Here is a 27,468-nt window from a genome sequence, read left to right on the forward strand (position 1 = left end):
GCCATGCTACGGGTGCTACCGTGCTAGCATACGCCAACGAGATATCTCACTCTATACGTTTTCTCGATGTTAACTCGTTTATCTCTTCATCTCTATTGACCCTAACATGACATACATTTTTTCTCGTACGTCTGTCGTCAAAATTAGAGATAATTTTGTTTTTTTTTATATGTGCTATTTTTGTCTATATACTAACGAACTATATACTAACGAGAAATTTATCTCTCGAGTCTCGACGTAAGCATGTTAGCGAAAAAGAGATATATATCAATATCGACAATATCACTACGCTCGAGAGTGAGATATCCACGAGATATCTCGTTGGCATATGCTAGGGGGCTGGTTGCCTATGCCAATTGTTAATTTCGCTTTTTTAATATTACTACCAAATATTGCAACTCAAACCCCAACGTAAAATCGCAATATTTTTCAAATAAAGTGTTTATAATGGGCGAACTATTTAAAAACAGAAATAAACGGGTGTCATAAATCAAGATTTTCATAATTCGAAACCGGATATGGCGATATCCGCCATTTTGCCCCGGATGCACCGGATGTAGGTGTAATAATTATTAATTGCCAACGTCTTAAGACGTCGCGGGGTATCTGAAATCTAATGATTTAATGCGCCGTTAAATTAACTAGTTATTTTAACTGTCAGTTTCTGCTGGTTACGACATATCTATTGTTTTGGGTCTATTATGTTTGTACTTGGCTATTGGCTTTGAATAGTGTGGAGCCGAAAGTAAGACATGGGATCCAAGACACAATATTTCAGTAAATTAGGTTTGTCCTAGTTATGTAAGAAACCCGTTTTTTTTTTTATGAAATAAGGGGGCAAACGAGCAAACGGGTCACCTGATGGAAAGCAACTTCCGTCGCCCATGGACACTCGCAGCATCAGAAGAGCTGCAAGTGCGTTGCCGGCCTTTTAAGAGGGAATAGGGTAATAGGGGAAGGGGAAGGGAAAAGTTGAGGGTAGGGAAGGGAATAGGGTAGGGGTTAGGGGATTGGGCCTCCGGTAAACTCACTCACTCGGCGAAACACAGCGCAAGCGCTGTTTCACGCCGGTTTTCTGTGAGAACGTGGTATTTATCCGGTCGAGCCGGAACATTCGTGCCGAAGCATGGCTCTCCCACGTGGGAGAGCCATATTTTGTAGACTAGTACCAAAACTTTTAGAATATAAGTACTTAAATTAATATAATAACATTAACCAACCAATTATATCGTCACTAGACGTTCCGCGCGGCTTCGCCCGCGTGAATTAGATATTTGATATTTCATAGACAAATTAATCCACAAAAAAATAGCCTCTGATCCTTCACATGGTCTACTTCTTATGTGTGTTTTGGCACACATACACATAACATAAAAATTGCTCCAGTAGTTCGTGAGATAAGCCCATTCAAATAATTTCCCCCGTTTTTTTTCCACATTTTCCACTATTTCTTCGCTCTTATTAGTCTTAGCGTGATAAAACATAACATAGCCTTCTTCGATAAATGGGCTATCTAACACTGAAAGAATTTTATAAATCGAATCAGTAGTTCCTGAGATTAGCGCGTTCAAACAAACAAACAAACTCTTCCGCTTTATAATATTAGTATAGATAATATAACGTATGTAATAATCATAATGATCATATCACATCCGTTTCAAAAGTTTGTGACTGTATTACAAAAAATTACTTCAGAAATTTTAGTAAAATTTGGCTTTGGCGCGAAGCTACGATTAATCTTAAAATACTTTAACAGCTAGGTTTTGCTAGCAACATTATTTTTATATTTTGATAAAATTTCTTGTTCTCATTACAATAAATTAAAGGTTGTTAGTTAAAATCAATTTATATTCAACGATAATGTTCTACAGTTATACACATAAACCTGCACACCCAAGCGATCCCCAAAATCCCGATATTCCCTGCTCTAATTTATTCTTTCATTGCGTCTTATTATTTGCAAATGGTCTATTTGTCGCGACTTAACCCTTCGGCGCAGATGGGGTCTCGGAGGCCGAGGATTACCAACGCCGCCTCAAACCGTCAAACGACATCATTTGCTTTAAACGCTCACAATTTATTGATAAGGACATTGACAGATATTGCCGTGGGCCTCGTAAAACGCAGCGGTAGTGAGGGTAGGCAAATGGGACCAGTTTTTGGGTTATTCATTACAGTGTGAATATCGGATTTGTGTCTGTTATTAGATTTTTTTACGCAACAGTTGTATTTCATTGGTTTTTGTGTATTATTTTGTTCATTTGGAACCACAATAACACACGCATGCACACCAATAGGAGTTTTAATATTTACCATTGCCTGAGGCAGCTAGTAATAATATTACCAATGATTTTAAAATTTTCTTGTAACATATTTACTCTCTGAAGAATTTAAAGTTCGCAACAATAATATATTATATTGATAATATTATTATAGTTATACAATATCTAGATCAAGCAATTTTTCTATCCTATCAGACAATAATAAAACATTGTACATGACATTCGTATACGCAGTGAGGACATTTTTGCCGATTACTGCCGCTGAAACAAGCAAAAGCATACAAAAATGCTGGTTTATCCTTAAAAATTACAAAAGAAAAGAAATACAGAGTGTAACAAAACTAAGTGATAATACTTTAAGGTGTGTACGTATTTCTCGTAAAGAGCTCACTGTGAAAGTAGCAGCACTGAAAGACCAAATTTTTTTTAACTTTTGTATGGGCAAGCGCCCGAGCGTCACGAGTTACAAAGGTAAAAAAAAATTTGGTCTTTCAGCGCTGCCACTTTCACAGTAAACTCTCTACGAGAAACTCGTAGGTACGTACATTAAATTATTATCACTTAGTTTTGTTACACCCTGAATATTTTATAAGAGTCTCTTTCAATTTAGACACCATAGACATTAAAGTGGTAAGCTAGACCATGCTATATTTTAAAATCGTCTGGTAAGTGGTAAGTAAGTGTATCATAAATCATCTCAGTGTTAAAAGCGACGGTAATTAATATGTTCGCCGGCGGTTTCCAACGCTCTCATTAAGACGCCATTACCGAACATATTTCATGATTCTTATGATTTGTATGAAAGATTCTAGAAAATAATAATACAATAAAAAGAAAAAATATATTTACTGGTATTATATTTTTACAATATTAGTTGACCCAGCAAATGTTGTTTTGGCATATAAATTATTTCTAGTATCAATATAAAAAGTAGATAAAAACCTATTCTCAGGCCTAACGAACCATCGAGGAAATTGATTCCTAGGCAGTTGATAGACCAACGTCGTATTTCGGTCGGATCACGTCAATTCAATGTTAATAATTGTGATCTGTCGGCTGAGTTTTACATAACGCGACCAAACTACGTAGGTCGACCATCTGCCAAGGAATTAACTTCTGTGATAGTACATACAACATTTTATTAAAAGCGGTTAAGCCGTTTTGGAGGAGTTCGCACACAAACACTGTGACACGAAAATTTTATATATTACTAGCTGTCCCGGCAAACGTTGTTTTGCCGTATAAGGTAATTCGCCCGTATTATTTTATTGAAGTGACTAAATAAGTATGTCACCATGGCAACGTCCATCGCTATCCCGTCGCACAAACAATGGTCGCCGTCAGTCTCGAGTTGTAATAATTTACTATTATTTATTCAACAAATGATCTTATCAATATAAAAAGTAGCCAGTAGCCGATTCTCAGACCAACTGAATATGCATAATATAAAGTTTGGTAAAAATCAGTAAAGCGTTTCGGAGGAGTAGGTACGGTAACTAACATTGTGACACGAGAATTTTATATATAAGATTAGATTAGATTTATGGAGGCTCTGATATCTAATTTAGAGGTAAATATGCGATTTAGTCATTTTTTTACTTTAGCTACTTTTCGCGTAACTTTAGAAAGTTACGCGAAAAGTAGCTCCAGAGCTTTACAGTGCGCGGTAGACCACGCACTGTAAAACTCTGGAACGAACTGTTGCAGCAGTATTTCCGAACCTATACGACCTGCAAACCTTCAAGAAGAGAGCGTATTCCCTCTTTAAAATGGCCGGCAACGCACCTGCAGCTCTTCTGATGTTACGAGTGTCTATGGGCGACGGTAGTTGCTTTCCATCAGGTCTCCCGTTTGCTCGTTTAAGGTACACAACCGTTCAAAAGCGGTGTGAAAGACCATCAGCCGTTAATTTTTGATTTCAAGTTATTTGATACTATTATGCATTGCGGTATTGTAAGATTCAAATTCAAATTCAAATTCTTTATTAAGCATACAATAATATACAATAGTATAAAAGCTAGGTAGTAGTAGCTAGGTAAATGAAAATAAAATACATAATATGTAATGTTTTCTACATAATATCTATACTTAAGTTCATTTAAAAAGCAAAAAAATCATGCTTATCATCTGAAATAGTTCAAAGTCATTTGGAGAGTTCATGATAGTAATAATTTAAGTTATGTACAAACAAAAGAATATTTTTTATTTTTTTATTTTAGAATAAAAAAACAAAGGAACATGTAAAAATAACTATAACGTCAGAATCAGAATCCATAAAAAGGTTAGAAACTACTTTTTCATAGTGTGCTACTTCGTAAAACAGTATTTTACCTTTACTATAAATCTATGGTAATGTTCTGAATTTATTGATATTACACAAAAACACAATAAATAATACAAAAGACCAAAGGGTAAAAGGCACTGTTGTGTGGGGCGTTTCGACCCCGGGGTGGAAAAATGCAAAATTTCCCGACGACTGGTCATTCAAGAGTTGTGCGAGGGACACCGATATTTTACCCCGTCATTGCACTTTTACAGTGATTTCCTTTTAGGCGGCCTTTTTTGTGTTTCACACATTTTAACCCCCTTTTTGTCAGAAAATAATAGCGCAATGGATATTGATAGAGATTTAATATTGTATTATTTGTTGTAGTAAAAATATATGTATAAAACGATTAATCTTGAAAGCGCAGACTTTTCTATGAAACCATGAAAATGGTGTTATGAAATATCTAAAGAGTGTCAAGATTTCTACTCCATTTCGATAAATTTTGATATTAAAATATACACAAAAATACTTTATTTGTTGTAGCATTATAGTCGTTTACAGGAAGCTTGGTTTATGAAAATGAAAAAAAAAATATTTTCAGGAGTAACAACTGTTCACTTACAAACTTAAAATACTTAATATTAATCCATTGTCCATACCAAAAATCATCAAAATCAGTACTTTAAGTGACATTCACTTTCACATTTACAATATTAGAACGAATTAAACCCAATAGAAGCGTAGTTTATTTGATTGCCAACACTACTTTAAATTAATGAAGAGTACGTAATCAACTAGATTTACTTCAATTATCTCAACGCACTTATCACCCCATTAAATTATGTAGGGTTAGTTGACCGATGGGCATCTTTGTCCCTTACAAAAAGGCCATCAAATGTACCATTTCGTATGCAGATTGAGTTTATATAAGCCATCGTGGGTTTAGGGTTAACTATTGTTGTATTAATTGAATTCGGTGTATGGGTGATTGTTTTGTTGGACGCTGGACAGTGTAAGGTTTCATTATAATCAACGATCTATATTGTCCGTCACGTCCATGTAAAAAATTGAAGTTTTGTTTTGCTACGCAGCGCGGTGCAATTTAGCGGGCCCCTAGATGAGCAATTTTATTGCGCAATAACGTATTGCATAATATTATTGACCGTCTAGGGTTGATATTGCTCCTTCAATCTATTGTCAAATCTTCAATAAAATTGAAGCGTGATATTGAACGTCTAGGGGCCGGCTTAATATTCACATTGTCGCAATAAAAATACTGATAGTTTACTATTTTTCATCAAATCGGTTCAGCGTTTTATGCATCAAGTTGCAACGTCTGTTACATCTTGTCTTTGTGTCTAGATAGACAGACAGACAAATACACTTTCGTATTTATAATACTTGTATGGATATAGATAATCACTTCGGTTTCATGTCTCACTCCCATTCAATATCTCATTTGTGTCCGCGACTGTACCTTGGCCTAATTACTCGGGATTAGTATCGATAGCGATTGTGCGCTTAATTATCCCGGATCACAGTAATTAGTGTCATGTATCCCGGTATTCACTTAGTGTATTATATTTCATGTAGTAAACATACATACTTGAATATAATGTAACACACTTTTCTATGTGAAAACGAAGAAATTAATAATTCATGTGCAGAACGCGGACCTTTGTCATTTGGTCGGATTATACCAACACCATATGAGTCGTGATCGTGTAGACTGGTTTTCATATAACACAACCAAATAATGTAGGCCCACCAACTGTCTATTCAGCTTCTTTGATGGTACTTTGCACAACTATCCAATAACAAGTACTGCAATTCCTTTTTTTTTTTTAATGAAATAAAGGGGGCAAACGAGCAAACGGGTCACCTGATAGAAAGCAACTTCCGCCGCCCATGGACACTCGCAGCATCAGAAGAGCTGCAAGTGCGTTGCCGGCCTTTTAAGAGGGAACAGGGTAATAGGGGAGGGTAAGGAAGGAAAGGGAAGGGAATAGGGGAGGGTAGAGAAGGGAAGGGAATAGGGGAGGGGAGGTAAGGGAATAGGGGAGGGTAGGGAAGGGAATAGGGTAGGGGATTGGGCCTCCGGTAAACTCACTCACTCGGCGAAACACAGCGCAAGCGCTGTTTCACGCCGGTTTTCTGTGAGAACGTGGTATTTCTCCGATCGAGCCGGCCCATTCGTGCAAAAGCATGGCTCTCCCACGTATAAATTCTCAACAATTTCCACTTTTCTATAATGTTCAATTGTGAAATTTAAAATTGTCCCCGATTTGAAGCTCTAACGGTCTTATTACAAAATATTGAAACACCTGTTGAACAGTTGATTAGAATAAAATTCAGTACATAATGGTCTCAAAACAACTGTTCAATAGATGTTTAAATCTTTTGTGGTAGGACTCTAATACTTTGTCGATAATCAGAATGAAAAACATTTACCGATAAAATCCGCCGAGATGTAGCTTCACTCTGCATCCTCTATCGGTTGTATCACGGGGAGTGCTCTGAGGAATCGTTTGTAATGATACTACCTGCAACTTTTCGCCATCGTCCCACGCGAAAAACATACCATCCTCCTTGATGAGTGGCAGTTTTTAGCGTAACTTTCTGCCGCGCACTGTAAAACTCTGGAACGAACTGTCACCAGCAGTATTTCCGGATCTATACGACCTGCAAACCTTCAAGAAGAGAGCGTATTCTCTCTTAAAAGGCCGGCAACGCACCTGCAGCACTTCTGATGTTGCGAGTGTCCGTGGGCGACGGTAGTTGCTTACCATCAGATGACCCGTATGCTCGTTTGCCCCTCATTTTATAAAAAAAACACTGAAAGGTGCTTACAACCTTTCATTACATAGATAAATTCAAAATTTTCAGCATTGACCGGGCTGATAATGATGAAATATGAGGCTGAAAACACAGAGAGTGTGAACACTCTCGTCCACGGTAGCTTTCAAGGAAATTTTCTAATGTTAAGTACTCATATGCGGTTTTGCTCGATAGTTTTACTCCAAATCGAGTAATAATTTACTGTGTGGACCGCAAAACTCACAGCTCGAAGGCTCGCATCGAGCCGGCTCAATGGAATTAAATATATCGATTTAGAATAAAACTATCGAGCAATGCTGAACGTGTGGACGAAAGCCCGTGCCGCGGGTTTTTGCTCGACGTTATTGCTCGATCGAGCAAAACCGTTTGTTAGTACTTAGCATAAGAATGCCTTACATAACAATTGTTCTACAACTACAAAAATTATTATATCCCTATACTACGAATAATAAAAATCCCTATAGATATAATTTGAAAAACGTCATTTTTCAAAAAGACAATCTGAATAATGAAACTTGTGAACATTTAATTTTGTCAAGTATATCGTAATACATCCCGAACAAGCGCGATCATTTACATCGTATCATTATAGTATGACAAATGAATGTGTCTTCAATTTGATATAACCGAATTGAAAAGGAGGGTGACTGTTTTTTAGGTTTTTACCCGATTTATACCGAAGCCAAAAAGGTAAGTAATGATTTTGTTATTGTTTTCTTTTTATGTGAGTTAGTTCTATTATAGTAGCTAAGCTGAGAAAATGATTTAAGAGATGAGTTATCAATGTAAAATTCACGTTTTGCGGTGTTCGTTAAAAAAAAAAAAGAAAGGTTGGATCGATTTTGGTTAAATTTTGGTTTGGTATCCGGTAGGTTTGAGAATCGGCCAATATCAATTTTTCATACCCGAAATAAAGTATGTGACATACTTACCCACAATAAAAATATTATGTAAGTAAGACAATATTATCTGTATAATAATATTTTCAAATATCTTTCAACACAATTTCAAAAGTCCACCCTGAATATTCCGAATTCCAAATCCACGAAATCCATCTAACCCTTGTCACAGTAGCGCGGAAAAATAATACAATATTTATCCATTACACGATTACACTACATCCATCATGGCGGATGACAAATGACTGTAGCAAATGATGTGTCAATCTGAGATGGTGATAAAAACAATCGAGGAAATTGATCATAATATATTTTTTAATCTCAAGTCAGCGGAGGTAAAGTTAAGTAAAAATTAAACGATAATCTAGATCTGCATTTAACTATAGTGTCACATTTGACATTACACAAGACAGTTAATGATGGTTAAACTTAAATTTAACGAAGTGTTTGAAGATTTTAATAAGGCGACTAAAAAAAAAATTGACAATTTTATAATTAATTTTTATACTTGAAAACAATAGCTCCGAATTGTTTCATTTGTTAAACCTGAAATTATTTATATTATGTATTGAAAAAATGTTGACGAAATTGACATAATAATATTGTAACCCCTATGTAAATTTACTTGACTAATTATTAAAAAATATAAATAAGATTATGCATATTATATTATTGGTATACTGTTTGTAATAACTTATAATAATTCTTAATGATGTGATTAATGTAACTAATAATGAACTAGCTTTTCTAATAATTTATTATAAATAACTTATAATTGTAGACTATGTGATTAAAATTTACTAGATATAATATTTGCATGCTATTGTTTAGCTAAAAGTGTCAGAACCACTAATATAACATCTTGTATAACCACCACTTTTACGGCAAATAAAGAACTGATTACTGATAACTGATAGATATACTACATTATATTTCCGAGGGTCTGACCTGGCGAAAACACGAAAGGTATCGTGTTTTCGCCAGGTCCGACCCTTTTTTTTAAAAACGAAATTTTCTCGACAGAAAAAAATCACGAAAATGCATTTTATTGTTACGATTTTTTCAAAATATATTGCCATAACCGTGCATTAAAACTGAGTTTATTATTTTAACATATTGTATATAATTATATCACCGAGGGACTGGCCTGGCGGATTATCAAAATGATGTAGGTATATATTTTATCGAGTTATTAAGAAAAAACTAACTTGGCGATGATTCCGCGTCGTCCTTTTTAACCTGGCATACGAACGACGGGCGTGAGTGTGAAGAGAGAAGGACGACGTTTGATTTTTTGTCACCCTCTTAACACATAACTTCTTATATCAAAATCTTCATTCTATTTTAATTAGATTATCCAGACATTTTCCTATGTTAAATATAAACCTAACTTTTCTCGTGGGCAACTTTAGCACTGAACCACACAAGATAAACATTTACATAACATAGGTCCATTATACCCCAGTGTACCTAATTCTCAACCCTTTTACAATATTAATACGTTACTAAATCGTAAATTGTACAAACGACCACGTTAACGTTAAGAACTATCCGTAGTGGTCCCCGCTGCGCCGTGAACCACGTGATGTGGAAAACGCGTGCTACAACGTTGTTACGTGGTAAGTTGTGGTAATCGGTAAAGAATTGAATTTTGTATTGACCCGGCAAAACAACTTAAGCGCAGTCAGCAAGGCGTTGGAGCTATACATTTTTTCTTTATCAAATCAGGAGTTGATGAGAATGAGAATTTTGAATTGTATTTATTTTTAATGCTGAATCATAAAGAAACAAAATAAAATTAGCCAAAAATATTTGAATGTTAGGATGCTACGGAAAGACACACAGTACACACACACACACTTTTTCGGCAACGCACCTGCAGCTCTTTGATGTTGCGAGTGTCTATGGGCGACGGTAGTTGATTTCCATCAGGTGACCCCTTTGCTCGTTTTCCCCCTTATTTTATTTAAAAAAAACATACACACTTCAAAATTATATTCTCTCCTTTTTTCATCGGTGTTTTAAAAGTCACGCCTCTTTACGTTACAATATGAACTAACCATAACAATCTATGTGTACACGTCTACCAAACCATCTTGGTAGTTCTAACTTCCAACATGCTTTTATTATATCAATTAATCAGAATCACGTACCCAGGTCATATAGCATTACTTAGGTTTCTGGTTAGGTGTTATATTTGATACCTAGCGAGACCTAGGTGATTAACGAGCTGGCTGGCGATGACAGCGCGAGGTAGATCCATTAATATACAGGCTGACGTTTTATATACAATGATTTATTATTAATTACGAGTTTGTGGGAAAAATCTCAAGAAAATACTGAGTATTTTATAGTTTTACTTTGTAATATTATATTGAATTATAGTTTTAATATAAGTATCAGTTATTTATATATTTTTAACATGTCTACATTGGAAGTTGGTGTACAGTTGTAAACTTTAGAATTTAGATTGAATCACTTACAACCAAAAATACTGTTTTACCACTATTCACGTTTAAAAACCTATTTTTGTGTAGTAGGTACCGCGGGAATCGAACCAACGACCTCCGAGTCAAGAGCCGCGCTCTAAACCACTGGACCACGGAGGCGTTGACGAACACATTCACTGCAAAGATGACCTGCCTTTTTGATCCCTGTTGGCGGCAACAAGAACACAGACACCTCCTTATACAAAAATCCTAACTCTCCTTTCTACCTGTCGGGTAAATAAACCGCAACACCCTGTGCAACATGAGTCAGCGTCTCGGCGCAAGCGGTCGCCACTTGAACTGTCAATTAGATATTATTGACTGTATGATTGACGAGCTCCCAGATAACACGGTATTACTAGACTTAACCCTGAAGAGGTGATAGCTAGATTTTTCCTAATATTGCTAGGTTGGGGTAAAAAGAGTACCCTAGGTAGATTTTTCCGTATATTGTCAGTTATAAGGTGTGTAGAATAATTCTTGACTTAACAAGATGAAGGGTAGATGTTTCTCAAATTGTCAGTTGGGTTAAGGTAGCTAGTTTTTTACCAGACTTAACACTAAGCAGGTAAAAGGTAGATTTTGCCACATTATGTCAGTTGGAGTAAGGTGGGTAGGGTAATAAAAGATTGAACCCTAAACAGCGTCTAGATTATTACCAGTACCAGACTTAACTTTAAACAGCTAACAGCTAGATTTCTCTTCTTGTCAATTGAAGTAAGGTAATTGTTAAACAGATCACTATTAAGAATCTCCTAAAATGTACCATATTATTTTATTAAATGCAAATGTTTCTTATTTATCAAATAAATTAACCGTAGATCCAGTTTATATGCATTAAAAATGACATTTCTTAAAATATAGACCGCTAAAGCTTCGCGCACATTGTGACAAAGTGTAGCGGGGCGGGCCGCATTTCTCATGCAAGTTTTATAACCGATTGCGCACTCTGTCATAAAACTTGCATGTGAAAATGCAGCCGGCCGCGCAGCGGGCCGTCATAATGTGTGCCAGGCTTTGATAAAAATTATTCAGAAGTTTTTTTTTTATCAAACATCTTATGCGTCTAGTTTCTTATACACATTTTATTTTCATCTGGAGAAATAAAAATACAAACTGTAATAACTACAATCAATCACGCCAGAAACAGAATACTTGTGTAACAAAGAAACTCTTTGAAGTATATTGAAAAACGCAAAAAAGGTGTTTTAAAACGCTTGGAGCTATTCCAAATATCAAACACTAATAATCGTCATAATTCAAAGTCTTTAAACAAAAGAAAACAATTCAAAGCGTCGGTAAAGCATAAAAATGGCTTTCGGGACGTTTTACCCCCTGCTGCGTAAAAGGGTTAAAGATTTAACCCCTTTGGCGTCGACAGTAATTAATAACAGATTTCTTTGAAGTTGAAGCATAGAAAGTGCAATGAGCTCCATAGAAATATAACATTCTATAATGAAGTTTTATAAGAGGGTTTTTTTCTGTCATCTTATCGAGTACATAATAACGGAGCCAATGAAAAGTTCTCTAATCAAGAGAATTTTGATTAAAACCTTACTTGTTAAGCTGCTATAATTGCTTGCTGGCTGCTATTTTTTGTAATAACTCATAATAGAAAAACTTTTTACAAATTGTATGAATTTGTAATATTAAAGTATTAAAATACGTTACTTATAAATTCGTGTATCGAAGGAATACCCAACCAAATCCATTAAAATCTGTTAAGCATAAGCATTAGAGGTCGTACACGTATAGAGATACTCTTATCTTATTATTTTGTATGTAACGATCTACAACGTATCTTCTTTTTAAAATCTTATTTTATTTAGAGGTTTTTATACATAAGTATATGACAACCCCATCTTATCTTATACGATTGTAAATACATTTCTTACATCTTCTTTCTTTCTTACATCTACATTACGTATCTTACGTGATTCACTAAAACTTACATTATTATTCATACATCTTTTGTAACAAAAACTTTTAGTGATAAAGAATCATAAATTTTGATGATGATGATGATGTCGGTGATGATATTGTAATTGCTGTATGTGGATTGTTTGATTAAACTCCTTGGCCATAACTCACACACCCTCATATTGAATAGGGTTGCTACTAAATACAACGTGGATTTTACGAGTGAATTACACTTATAAAAAGGCTGGATCCTATATATTTTATAGCGAGAATAAAGTCTGGATTAGTATTCATTACTGGATTAAATAATTTGCTTATAATAAAAATTTACTTATTAGATAATAATATTGTTACTTAATTACTTAATGAACATAAATCGAGCTATTAAGAAACAAAATATTGAACATTAAAAAATTATGTATGTTTTTTTCATGAACTCGTCAGTGACAACCCTGATTATATTAACCGAGGATCTCTTAATCATCGATTTGGTTTATTGCTCCGCTGTGTGGACAATCGTTGTTTATTGTTACATCGTTTCGGGGCCAGCCGGTGATTTGTTATCGTGATGTAACGCTTTTTAATCTGGACACCGAAATTATGATCTGTGGTCAATAATATCCATATAAAACCTTACAATGCGGGTGTTTTGATACTCGGAATTATAAAGAATTTTTGCTATTCCATGTCAATTATTGTTTAAAAAAAATAACGCTCTAGACCTTAGTGTATTCATACCAAAAAAATGGTAAATGTTTCCATGTAATGTACTTTTTAGCAGTAGAAAATTTGATATTTAATGTAGCCTAAGTACTTATATATCATAACGTCCACTGTGGTTCACTTGTTGAGCATAATATTTTGGCGCTCCTACCTGATTCGAATTCTGCAGAATTAAGAGAACCGCAGAATCATAAGTAATACTAGCCCTTTATGTGTAAGGCGTCAGGGGTGAAGCGACCATGGGTATTATACGAGTATTATTATGTTATAACTACACTAGCTGTCCCGGCAAACGTTCTTTTGCCATAAAATAAAGTATTTCGCCCGAATTATTTTATAGAAATGACAAAATAATAATGGCACCATGGCAATGTCCATCGCGTCGCTATCCCGTCCCACAAACAATGGTCGCCGTCAGTCTCGAGTTGTGATAATTTACTATTATTTATTCAAAAAAATATGCACATATCAATAAAAAAGTAGCCAGTAGCCGATTCTCAGACTCACTGAATATGCATATCAAAGGTAAAAATCAGTAAAGCCGTTTCGGAGGAGTATAACGGTAACTAACATTGTGACACCGGAATTTTATATAATTTATAAGATATTAAGTGTTTTCATTAAATTTTCAGTTTCTTCCTGCGGTACAAATAGAAATAACAGGTTGTGTCCGGAAATCTAATCAATGCTGTCTCTATTTAAACCTCTTTGGTCGTGGACAACTGCATTCGGTTTTCAAACGGAAAACATTCGATTTTCAAACAGAAAACGTTCGATTTTCAAACGAAACTGCCGTTGACAGAAACCACTTCTTTGTCCCAGCTGAAATTACTGTTCACGTTCCTAATTTAATTTAGCTTTTTTTTCTTATTACTGCAATAGATTTAGTGCTGCTGGGTTAAAATAAAAAGTAATTTATTTAAATTCTATTCCAATTTTATGATTTAAACTGATTATTACGCTACCATTTAAAACTTTTTGACGTGGGAGAGCCATGCTTCGGCACGAATGGGCCGGCTCGACCGGAGAAATACCACGGGCTCACAGAAAACCGGCATGAAACAGCGTTTGCGCTGTGTTTCGCCGAGTGAGTGAGTTTCCCTACCCTCTCCTATTTCCTTCCCTACCCTCCCTTATTCCCTTCCCTACCCTCCCCTATTACCCTATTCTCTCTTAAAAGGCCGGCAACGCACTTGCAGCTCTTCTGATGCTGCTAGTGTCCATGGGCGACGGAAGTTGATTTTCATCAGGTGACCCATTTCCTCGTTTGCCCCCTTATTTCATAAAAAAAAAACTTACTGTAAATTCATATCCATACAAATATTATGAAGTGTCTGTAACCTCTTCTTGTGGTAATCGGTCACCTGATTTTTGATAAGTATGGAGATATTTTGAGTTCTGAGAAAACATAGGATATTTTTTATCAAATACTCCGATGCAACGAAGCTGCAGTCACCTTAGTATACTTATTATCATTTATCATATAACACGTGTTTATTATTAATAATGAACACGTGTTATATGAACTATGGACGCTTCACACCACGTCAGTCTGGCCTCGTGCTAAGTACCTGAAAGACTTGTGTTACGGGTACCAGACAACGGATATGTATTTAATACTTTTTATGCTATACAAATTATATTTAAGATTTTTATTATATGATACACATGTTTAATACACGTCCATGACCCAGGAACTTTGAAAAACTTTTTTTTCCGTCGGCGGGATTCAAACCCGCGACCCCCGGCTTGAGCTACCGACAGCCCACCAACTGAGCCACAGAGGTCGTTAGAATTTTAAAATAGAATATTAAGAGATAAGGATATCTACGTTGTTTACATTTAAATGAATAATTTACGTTCCATCCGAGCTAGAATGAGTCTTATTAAGACGATAAATTTGCTCCTAGAATTCTGTCCACGCTACACGCTCGAATAAAATAACTACACGAATTTCGTCCACCGTGTTCGCAAATAAAACAGCACACTTTACTGTTATGAGAGCGAGCTATGTATTTTTCTCCGGCTTTATCTTGTTTAGTAGCTTTGTTCAATGATATCTGTCTCAGGAATTGTGATGGTTTTTTAACTTTTTGTATAGAATATTAACCATGGTCCAGAGGTTTATAGTGAGGCTCTTAGAGGCGACCGTGAGTTATAACTTGTATCCCGCGATGAAAAATGTTTCCAAGTTTTGGTACTCTAAACCTAACTAACTACCATAAAGTTAATATACGTAGCGGAATAGAGCAACAATATCGAGCTGTCAAACGAAACAGAAATTGATTTCATCTGTGTGTAAAAATATGTGTACGTATACACTTACACAAGTATTATTGAACATGATTTCTATGAGACTAAACTGTCAACGTGCGGCACGTGCCGACTGGACGTCAAAAAAAGAGTGCTGCTGTCATGTATCAGACGTCTAAAAAGAGACGTGTGATACATGACAGCAGCACTGTTACTGATAGTGACATCTCTCTTGCTCAGGCCTTTGTTTCTCTATTCCGCTAGGTATATTAACTTTATGGTTACTACAGAGCATTGGTGACCGGAATGGCAGCGGCACGGCGAGCAATCTTCAAACCTTAAACAATCGAACGAGAATGCCGCGTCCTGCTCCAACAACGCCATTTCTCGTTTGTTAGAGTAGGATGCGGCATTCCAATTCGTTCGATTGAGTCTTAAAACTGTTTCGTGGTACGGTAATCCTGGTTTTTCTCTGGTTTCAAAGAAACCGGTCACCGTCACCAAAAATAGAAGTTCTTCATTGCATACACGTTGGCAATAATAATATTAGTATGGATAAACATTTAGATGTATCTAACCTACAGGATATACTTTATATTCAGGAAACCGATGAAATATTCAATAATTCCTCAAGCAATCCATCACACATGTACCCCACACCGGGAGCGGTTTTTTGACGGCTGACTGACTGGGGTGCCTGTATACAAAATGTTTTTTTATTATTGTCTGCTTTATTATCCTTAGTAATAGACCAGGTATATGAAACATGATGACTTCGGATACTGGCATTATTATTATTTGGTATATCACTATGATTATAATCGTGTTGTTTGGGTGATATCTACAGAACTTCGTAGCTACATCTACGAAGCTATTATAGTAGTAAGTAATACTAATTTTGTAGTAGCTATTGCTACGAAATTTTGTAGCAATAGCTGTACTACAAAGTGTCTAGACACTTTGTAGTATCTTTTCAAATTTTGAATATGAATAAATCTTAAAAACAAATCAATTATACAGGACTTTTAACTTCCCAACCAATTTCCACGCACAACTGTCAACAAATCAGTCACAGATATGTAAACACTAATTACTACATATAAACATATAATTAAGTCATTACATATTATGCAAACACGCTAATAGATTCGGTCGGTTGATTTGCATCGTTAAATAGATTATGGCGGCTAATGACACATTTTGTATATGGCTACCTGTTTTAGGGTTAACAGTGATATAGTTGCTGTAGGGTTAAATATAAAAGTGACATATTAAAAGTAATATAGACTGTCATACTGGTTTTGGTAATTGGAGCTAGTTTCATTGAAACTAGACTTGTTATGCAGGTATGTTTTGTAGTGCCCAAGTGTGTACGCAAAAAAATACTCATACAACATCACCCAGTGTGACGGAAAATCGAATAGCTAATATTTAAATCATTATTTTAAATGTAAGTGTTTACGGGCATGGATGGATATTTGTTACAGCAAAAACTACAGTTTTTCGTGATGACACAGTGTCAGATGATTACAAACAACATTAGGCTTTAATTTTTGTTAAAAAACATACAATGTTCACCGGAAAAATAAGGAGATTTATATTATTTAGCGATTATAAAACATTTTCCGCGGATTAAATTCGTTTTAAGCTACTTACGTTTCCTATGTCCAAATCTGAAAGAGTTTCCAGACCCTTGTAAACAAATCCTATAAAATCCCTTGACAGATCATCGCTAGATGACCCTTTTTGAACTTTAACATATTGAAATATGGTGTATTTTTCTGTGGCAAGGTACAAAGGTATTATTTTCATATGATTATTTGTCAACATGCCAAAGTAGCCCTTTGGTTTCGGTATCCCTTTTCTATCAAATGAATATCATAAGGGTGAATAGAGGTGCTTTTATTACAATTATTTATTTTCTTTCATGATTGTATTATGAAAATTCCTTTATCCTTTACATAGCAGTTGAAAGTCAGGTGATATTAAATTTTGTGGTTGTTTATTAATATGAGCCACACCGTGTTCAATGAAACCAGACCGGCTAGTAATGATTTTAGACTGTCCAAGTATGTGCGCAGTACACAAGATCATAATATTAGAGATAAACATTTTTGGATCAATTTGAAATAGCTCCTACAACTGTTGAATACGAGTACATCTCTATTGTTTGACACAATAATGACAATCATGTTTTTATTATTTTCTTCATGTTTCGGGAAACACTGTCATTACTTTCAAGTAAGTATATCAATAAGCTAAAATTGAATAATTTCAGCAACTGTACCAGCATACTGTATTGTGTATTTTCAATAAAATTTGATGCGTAGCTACGTTTCCAAGATATCTATTGAATACCATAACAATAAGTTTTGTAAACTCTTCAATTGTATACCTTCTTTGTGGAAAATTGATAAAAATATTACATTAGCATTTTGTATTAGTGGATTGAAGTTCGACAGCGCAACAAACTCGCCCGGTCCCGATCTGCAAACAATATGTAAACGACGCTACAATCGAGTCTGTTTACATTTGGTGGAGGATTGGGTATATACGAGAGAAAATTGCGTCGAGCAACCGCAGATATTCAAATTGTTTTAAACATTGATGTTCGATGAATTTATTAACCTCTAACTAAAGACGAGTGTTATTTAAGTTTGACGAGTCTGTCTGTGTGACCGTCCGTGGCATCGTAGCATCCAAATGGGAGGACTTATTTCGATCTAGAGTTTTTTTATTTGAAAACTGATATGAGCGAAAGTGTTTTAAGCTTTATCACAATCAGCAGCTCAATTACAGCTGAAAAATGGGCTAATCTATTATACTGTACTCGGCGAAACATGGCCGTAGCGGTCATTGACTTTTCTATATAAACCGCGATTGACAATGAAGTGTCAGATGTTGTCAATCGTGGCTTTGTATAGAAAATGACAAGTTTTTGACAGGAAGTCAATGACCGCTACCGCCATGTTTCACCGAGTACAGTATAATAATTCCTGAAAACTGGTAAGCAACTTTCAGTATCGGTTTACTTTGAATTCTAGTTCTGACGATTATTATTAGCTTTTTATCGGGACTTAAATTTCTTAATTTGTTTTCTCAGAAATTTTATAAAAACGGTGGTTATTTATTTATTTTATAAAAAAAAATGCTCTTGGTGTTCTCCCAGGTGTGGCCCGTAAAATAAATTTGAATTAGTATGTTCCCGTAGTAACTCGTATTGCAGGTATTTAGCATTGAGCCAGTGGTGCGAAGCACGATATCCATACTAATATTATAAATGCGAAAATGTTTCTGTCTATCTGTCTGTCTGTCTGTCTGTTACCTCTTCACGCCCAAACCGCCGAACCGATTTTGCTGAAATTTGCCATGGAGATACTTTGAGTCCCGGGAAAGGACATAGGATACTTTTTATCCTGAAAAAATGTACGGTTCCTTCGCGATAAACGAGTTTTGGCGCAACGGAGTTGCGGGCATCATCTACTTATTTATATCTCACAATATTTCAATCACAGCTTGCTCACGAATATATAATTCTGTATGTTCCACATAATAGATTCATCTGTATTCGGACAAGTTTTTGCCGTGACTTTCTTTCTGTATCGGAATGGAATTGTTTGAACAATCGTTTTGTGTTGCCTTGATTTTGAATTCCATTAATTGTACGTGGATCTGGCTGATGTAATTACTAGACTTTGTTTAGTTAAGACCTGAAGATATAACGACTACTGGAATACCTTTTGTTTAAAGTCGAAAAGTCAGTCAATTTCAAAATTGAATTTTTGAGGTAAAAGTTGATATTATGGTCGTGAAAGAAATTTAGAGCGTTCGTGGCCTAATGGGTAGACCTCGGGTTCACACTCATAGAGGGCGCAGGTTCGATCCCGGGTGGAGGCGTGTACCAATGAGACATTTTCTGATCTCAATTAGTATATAATACGGACACTCATACTGTGAAGGAAAATATCGTGAGGAAACCCGCACATAGTTGGTCCCAGACGTATTGACTAGTTCTTTCCTCTGGACTAGGCCGACTATGTTCCGAGAATGCATACGGCATTCTCGGAACATAGTCGGCCATATGGTTAAATGTCCATATGGTTGCCAAAGCAACCATATGGACATTTAAATCTTGTCCCAGGCACTACAGTATTTGAGGAGTGGTTACTTTTCTCTGAAAATACTGTATAAATCATCCACAACGGATGCAAAAGCCTAGTTTTTTTTAAAGAAATTATAACATACAAGATAACCCACAAGTCCGTTGCGCCAAAATTAGGTTTTCGGGAAATACGGGAGCCGTACATTTTTTCGGGACTCTATATTTGGGCGGGAAGAGGTAACAGACGGACAGAAAGACAGACACACAGACAGACATATTTTTGCATAAATAATATTAGTAGATTATTTATGCAATCAACTTTTGTATCATGAAAAAAATATTGACCATGTAAACTTACATGCCTTTACATTGCATGTAACAAGCTTAAATGCTATGCTATTGTGGTGACATATAATGGGTAGGAAGATAATGGGGTTCAATTAATCTCATATCTTCCCTCTCATCGTAATATAATAATGCTGTCTCACACCACACACGTCACACAATATGTTCCGTCTCAATTTTTATCTGTCGTTTTGTTTATGTTTTTTTCTCTATCGTGTAAATATGTATCGTCTCGTTCTACTCTTTAAATTTTGTATAATAATATATTTTAGCCGTACGCCACAATTGTCATGAATAAAACACACTTCTGATCTAACAGTCGAGTTATCATTTACTCCTGTACAAAAGTCTGAAAACCATAAATTTTGCTACGTTATCATTAGAAAATATTATATGCTTCAATTACGACTACAGAAAATTATTAAAAGCCAAAAACTTATTCTAAAATATGTTTATTACGAAAATGATTAATGTTTTTGCATATTAGCATGCAGATCTAAAGTAATGGCGTCTAGGTATTGTACAGAGTCTAGCTCAGAGTGATAGCCTGCAATTAATCACTGCTTTTTGTTCCAGCTCTTAGCATAATTACTGTAAGAACATCTAGGACCTAGGTTCAAGACAGGAACTTGACAAGAACCTAGGTTTATGGTATTATACAAATCTTGTAGTAGCAATGTTAGATGGGATTTGCAGAAACGAAAGAGAAAAATGTTTTGTCGTATTTTCAATTTATTTATTTCTATTCATTTACCTCCCGATGTAACTATAATGCAGTCTTGTTCTTTAGATCATTTAGAAAAACTGCATTCATATTATCTTAACATCTATTTTTTTATGGGTTGATGGGTATAGTTCACTAACTATTTTTTTAAATAAAAACGAATTATAATATGATGTATCGCGTACTGAAACCAAGTTTGCAACAAAAATTATTTAAAAATCGATGTGAATCATCAGGACGGCAGCAAAGATATTCAGAAATACTATTGCAAAATATAAAAAAGCTCAACTTATTATGATTATTTTTTAAATTAGCAAACAAAATGGCGTCTCTTGAACCTTAAAGCCATCGCACTCGAAACTATCCGGCGCTTGTTTCTTCATATCCGGATGTTTCATTATCTATATAAAAAGTGAAGCTGTCTGTTTGTGTATTCCATGTTTAACTTAAGGGAATTATTATAACAATTTTATTTAGATTTTCTACTGCGTTAGCCTATGTTGGAGCAATACAATCAATTACAGCAGGCGGCGGTCTCTTTCTGCGAAATTGTTAGGTCGCTGAAAGAGACCGCGGAGCGGGACAGAGATGACGATCCAACCTCTCTGACGCTCCGCCGGCGGAGGACGGGAGTGCGGAGGCGACGCTATGTGAACCTCCTAAGTCTCGTCTAACGGGGCTCCGGGAGAGAATGGGAACCTCCCCGGCTTAGCCAGTCCCGGAGTCGAGTCAAACGCTTCAGTTTGCCGAAGCGTTCCCTAACTTTGGTGGAAGTTCGGTTCCTTCTGAGGTAGACCGGCCGGTCGTGGAGGGAGTCCTGTGTTTGTTAGAACTGAGTCTCATATACCCCCGGGGTGTTTCAGCTAACTGATGGGATTTGATGGGTTCCCCCTGGGCAAAAAAAAAAAACGTCTATGTTTCTTCATGATTGACTTCAATTATTGTCCATACTATAAAACTTTTTGTAATTATGCTTAGCTATTATCACGTACGTTTTATTATGACGTTAAATCTAAATAAATGCATCATACCAATGACGTTGACACTTTCAAAAAGTGTCTATTTATATCAACTTTGAAAAAGAAAATTGATTGATTGACCAAGTCTTCAGAGGAACTTAACCTCTCAAAATACTTTCAAAAAGCGAAGTCACGGTCCCATCTTATATCCCTTATCTCTGCAGTTTCTTTTCATTGTCTCTATACAGTTTTTATGCAGCTATAGTATAGTTTGAATAGTTTTTACGCGGTCCTAGCGCGCCAACTTCCACTTAATGCGCTACTCGGGACCGAGGATAAAATTTAAGAAGCTCAGATTGAAAACATTGAATTTATGTTACAATCTTGGATTTTACGTTAGGAAAGTATCGCGAGAAAATCTTTTGTTTGGATGGGAAGTTAAACTTTAAATTTACTATTATCAAAATATACTTGCGCTATTCCACGTAATATTAATTTACAAATAATGCAAAAAATTTGCAATGTGTATTACTAATGTCAAATAATAATTTACACCAGAATATTATGGAGTTGCTGATTATACTTTACATAGTCACTACTAATTTGCTATTGAGTAGCGACTTTAAATAAGACTACGACTTACGAGTCACACAATTTTATTGAAGTTTTGCTTAAAACATTTTTTTTTTTTGCTACGCTGCCTGTGCTACGTACCCATGTAGCACCTCTACGTACCCACGTAGCACTGCTACGAACCTATGTAGCACCTCTACGTACCCACGTAGCACTGCTACGCAACCACGTAGCATCTCTACGTACATACGTAGCACTGCTACGAACCTATGTAGCACCTCTACGTACCCACGTAGCACTGCTACGCAACCACGTAGCATCTCTACGTACATACGTAGCACTGCTACGAACCTATGTAGCACCTCTACATACCCACGTAGCACTGCTACGCACCTACGTAGCACCTCTACGCACCCACGTAGCACCTCTACGCGCCCACGTAGCACCTCTACGCACCCACGTAGCACCTCTACGCACCCACGTAGCACCTCTACGTACACACGTAGCACTGCTACGCATCCACGTAGCACCTCTACGCACTCACGTAGCACCTCTACGTACCCACGTAACTCCACTACGCTCTGCTACAAATGTTGAGTAACTACAAAGTGGTTACTATTATTGTTTTATTCGACAACGCCGCTCGAGATTCGTCTACATCAATTTATTTTTAAGTTATATTTCTTCCTTCCTGATTCTACTAAGGATAAGACACATTGTAAACATAAATATTACCAATTTCCGTAACTTTATCGAACACAACAACATTATGTATCTGAGTTATCTATAACATTAGTATGCAAACTACACTTGCGACCCAGATTTTAAAATGGACTATAAGTACCAGCAATATATTATTGAAGTAGATATTGCCTGCAGGCTGCATCTCGTTCAAATTCATACATCGCGACGAAACTGCATATTTTACCCGGATAAAGTATCCTAGATCGTTTGGTAAAGAACTTTCATACCAGGTTTCTTTTTTATATGGCCCCTATCTAGGATCTCTTGTTTCCCCTATACATTATACAGGACAATTACTGCATGGTTTTTATCCTGATTACATTATTGTGATTATTTTTAATTACCATATTTTAGTTTTACCTTTATAATTATACATTTCTTATCTTACATAATATGACAACAGTAATTTCTTGTTTTGTTATTACATTTCTTTATTAATTCTACTTTTCATATTTGATACAGTTTCAGCCACGTGTATCCGATTAGACGCTTTTTTATTACATTCTAAGTTTTACGTGGGAGAGCCATGCTTCGGCACGAATGGGTCGGCTCGACCGGATAAATACCACGTTCTCACAGAAAACCGGCGTGAAACAGCGCTTGCGCTGTGCTTCGCCGAGTGAGTGAGTTTACCGGAGGCCCAATCCCCTAACCCCTACCCTATTCCCTTCCCTACCCTCAACTATTCCCTTCCCTACCCTCCCCTATTACCCTATTCCCTCTTAAAAGGTCGGCAACGCAGTTGAAGCTTTTCTGATGCTGGGAGTGTCCATGGGCGACGGAAGTTGCTTTCCATCAGGTGACCCGTTTGCTCGTTTGCCCTATTATTTCATAAAAAAAAACTAATTTTTACAAAATTACAATGTTATACAACAATTGATTTCCTACTTCTTCAGACCAGGTTTAATCTTCATCAGTTCAGCGGTTAAGTTGTGAATACGTTACAGATGAATTCACAACTTAACCGCTGATTTTTCACATTAAGAATTTATTGTAATCATAATAAAATAAGGTAAAAAACCACAATGTGCCGAAGTCATCTGCTAAGCTGTTTAAGCATGAAACAGACAGACGAACAGAACACTTTCACATTTCTAATATTAGGAAGGACAAGGATTAGCAAATGTTTATTATTATGGATACCTTCCTCTATCGACCTAACCTTTTAGCATGGATTACCTGTGACAATAAACTTAAGATAGATAAGATTCATACAATTTAATCCAATCCATTTGGAGATGGGTTATATATTTGTTAATTGTTGACAAAATAACTTAAAAACCCAAATAACTTTGCCATTCAATTTAAAACCCTACTCCCTTGTGTTAAGGGTGTTTAGTTTAAAGTCAGGTGTGAAATAAGGTTGTAGAAATCGTGTCGGAGGAAACACGAGTATTGTTCATCGGTTGATTGAATTGGCTTCCAAAGGGTCGGGCTTCTGTTCTCATATTCCGACAGAATTTACAATAACAATACAATGCTATGTGCGATATAGTTATGATTTCTGTATTTCAGTTGTCTCCGGTTTGAAGTCATCAAATGGCCAACGATGCATTAATTAATTATAAATTCTTTAATTAAAATTTAAAAATAAAAAGGGTATGTTTTTGCTTATTTTGACTTTTTATATATGACATCATCAACTTTTGAACGCGACTAGGCTTGAATTAAAGAAGAGCATGACTTGATCAGATGTTACAGTTTTCATTTTGCATTACGTCTCATGCAATTGAAGTCTGTCAAATTCATAAAAATTTAAAATTATGCATCTACGCGTCGCGTTGCGGTCTGAATTGACCCTCAGGGTTGATTCAGACTTCAACCAAAGAAGTCTTTGACTGCAACGCGACGCGTAGATGCATTTCTAATTTTACATGGATTTGACAGATTCGCAGGATGTCTCACGCAATTGAAATCTATCAAATCTATACAAATTTATGCCGCGCCTCGTCGCGTTGCGGTCTAAATTGACCCTTACTCGTAAGTATGTACCGCACCTAAATAATGGAAAAGCAGAAATGTAATGCTGCACCTAAATAATGGAAAGGTAAACAGTATGATCTTCTTCGGCTACAACACTATTATGAGTAAAATAATATTTTCAAAGTCTTAAAAATCCAAATAAGAATAAAATGTTATCAAAAAGAAGTTTTCAACAGAAATATCCCCCGGAATCCTCTAGGGTTTCAATTATATGAAAATAATAACACAAATAAAGCTAAGCACACACGATACACGATATTTTAAAGGAGACGGACACGGAAGACCTTCAAAAAAGAGGGTCCCAATTTAATTTGCGGACAATATCGGGTGTAATCCCAATATCGGACGCGATATAAAAAGCTTTGATGTCATCCTATCCCTCTGTTTCTTTAAAATATTGGCTTCATTTTTGTGAACGCGCCGTCCATACGAATAGCCTAAATCAATAGCTCGTATTTGTTTAGGTATTGGAAAATTTAAAGGGATTTTTTATAAACCAAGAATATTTGACAAAATATCTAACTAAGGCTCAATAATTTTTAAATTGAACCAACACAAAAAAATATTTGATTTATAATTTTGGCGTAAATATAAAATATATATTTCTAAATTCTTTCATTCGCAACAATTATTCTACCATCACAAATATCTAAAGCGTAAATTACATCTCATTTTGTCAAAGAGAATGGGAATTATTAAATTTTAATAGGCCCAAAGTTCCGATGGCTGACGCGTGACCTATCAAAGGGAAATTTTCCTTTGACCTTTTGGGACAGTGTGAAATATGCTTAATGCGTTAATTGTTCCCGTAAAAACGCGCGTCAAATTTTACGCGGTATTTTTTGTGAAACGCGCTTAATTTATTTTTCGTGTTTCGAATGTTTGATTCGTAATTGGAAAATAATACGGTATTCTATTGTTTGGATATACGACATATACACAATATGACCAATATTTTACGTAACAAAATATTTTATTATGCATATTTATTTTAGTGTACGAATTTTTTTTATTATTATGGTTAGACATCTTGACAGTTAAATTTATTATTATTTCGGCTACGTATGAAAGCAATACAAGATTTAAATACAAATAATTGTTAAAATTTTTATGATTGTTGTGCCACTTATCGTTTTAATATAGGCTGACCCTAATTTTTTGGGTGAATTAGTCATACAGCATATTAATATATTTTTTACCTAAATATTAAAAAAAAAAACTAGTTTAATTGTAAACAATAGTCCATAAAAGTGGGACCAGTTACCGGATGAAATAACTAAAAAAATTATGTCTAGAAACCCTTACACTAGAACTACATTTTTTTAGATGAGCGATTAGACAAATCCTTTATTCGGTGCGTATGAGCCTGATGATGAACATTTAATTGCAAAGTAAGTCAGAACTCATTAGCACTTACGCAGCCACTCGCAATAAAGTTGCCTTAATCCGCGCGCGTAAAACGTCTTGCGTTAACTTTATCTGTCCTTACGTGGTGTCGTTACGTTCACGTTACGTTACGTAACGTAAAGTTTTATTGTACGGCTTTCATTGACTGATAAGGTATAGTCGTCACTTTATAACTCATGTCGAATTATTCATTATGTTACACCCTTTGGGGTGGTTTGATGATCCTTTCTTAGGAGGTTGGTATTTGGAAAGGATTTTATGAATTGTATAATATCTGAGAAGGTATTTACTTTTTAGGAGAGTTTTATTTTATTTCATTTATTTTAAATAGTAACAGTTAAGCTGCGCCTAGCAGCAATAAAGACATTATGCAGTTGAAGAGCTTCACTTAAAAAATCTGCATAATGTGTCTTTGAAGAAACTTTTCATAGGCAAATACCGGACTAACTCTTTTTTTACGGTTATGATATTTTAATATTATGTCGAACCAATCTTACCAAACATGGATCTTTCTCATAAACCAAAATAGTCTGACCAAATTAGTAGGTCATCACTAGTAATATTTTAAGGCATTAGGCACATATTCGCATTAAAATTTTTATTATTGCTTTGAGTTTTGCCGTACATATGTGATCAATGAGTTTCTAAAATATCTAATATAATCTTTTGTAAGACATTGCTACTCTAGTGAGTAGCAATGTCTTACAAAAGATTCTCAGAAATGCGTAACCACTTTTTTGTTCAAAAGACAATGTCAAGTCATATATTCGCTATGTCATTATATATGTGAGATATGCCTGCAGGCATCTTCGAAGTGGCAACGCGTTGCTACCGTAAACTTCCAATCTAGTTACGTTAGTAACATAGAATATCATTGTATGTGATACCATTCGCAGTTATGTTCCTTTCATGACATAGCGCACAAAATCATTAATCCGCGTCCCTAAAACATACCTCC

Source organism: Aricia agestis, chromosome 18 (genome assembly GCF_905147365.1).
Source record: "Aricia agestis chromosome 18, ilAriAges1.1, whole genome shotgun sequence".
Lineage (NCBI taxonomy): Eukaryota > Metazoa > Arthropoda > Insecta > Lepidoptera > Lycaenidae > Aricia > Aricia agestis.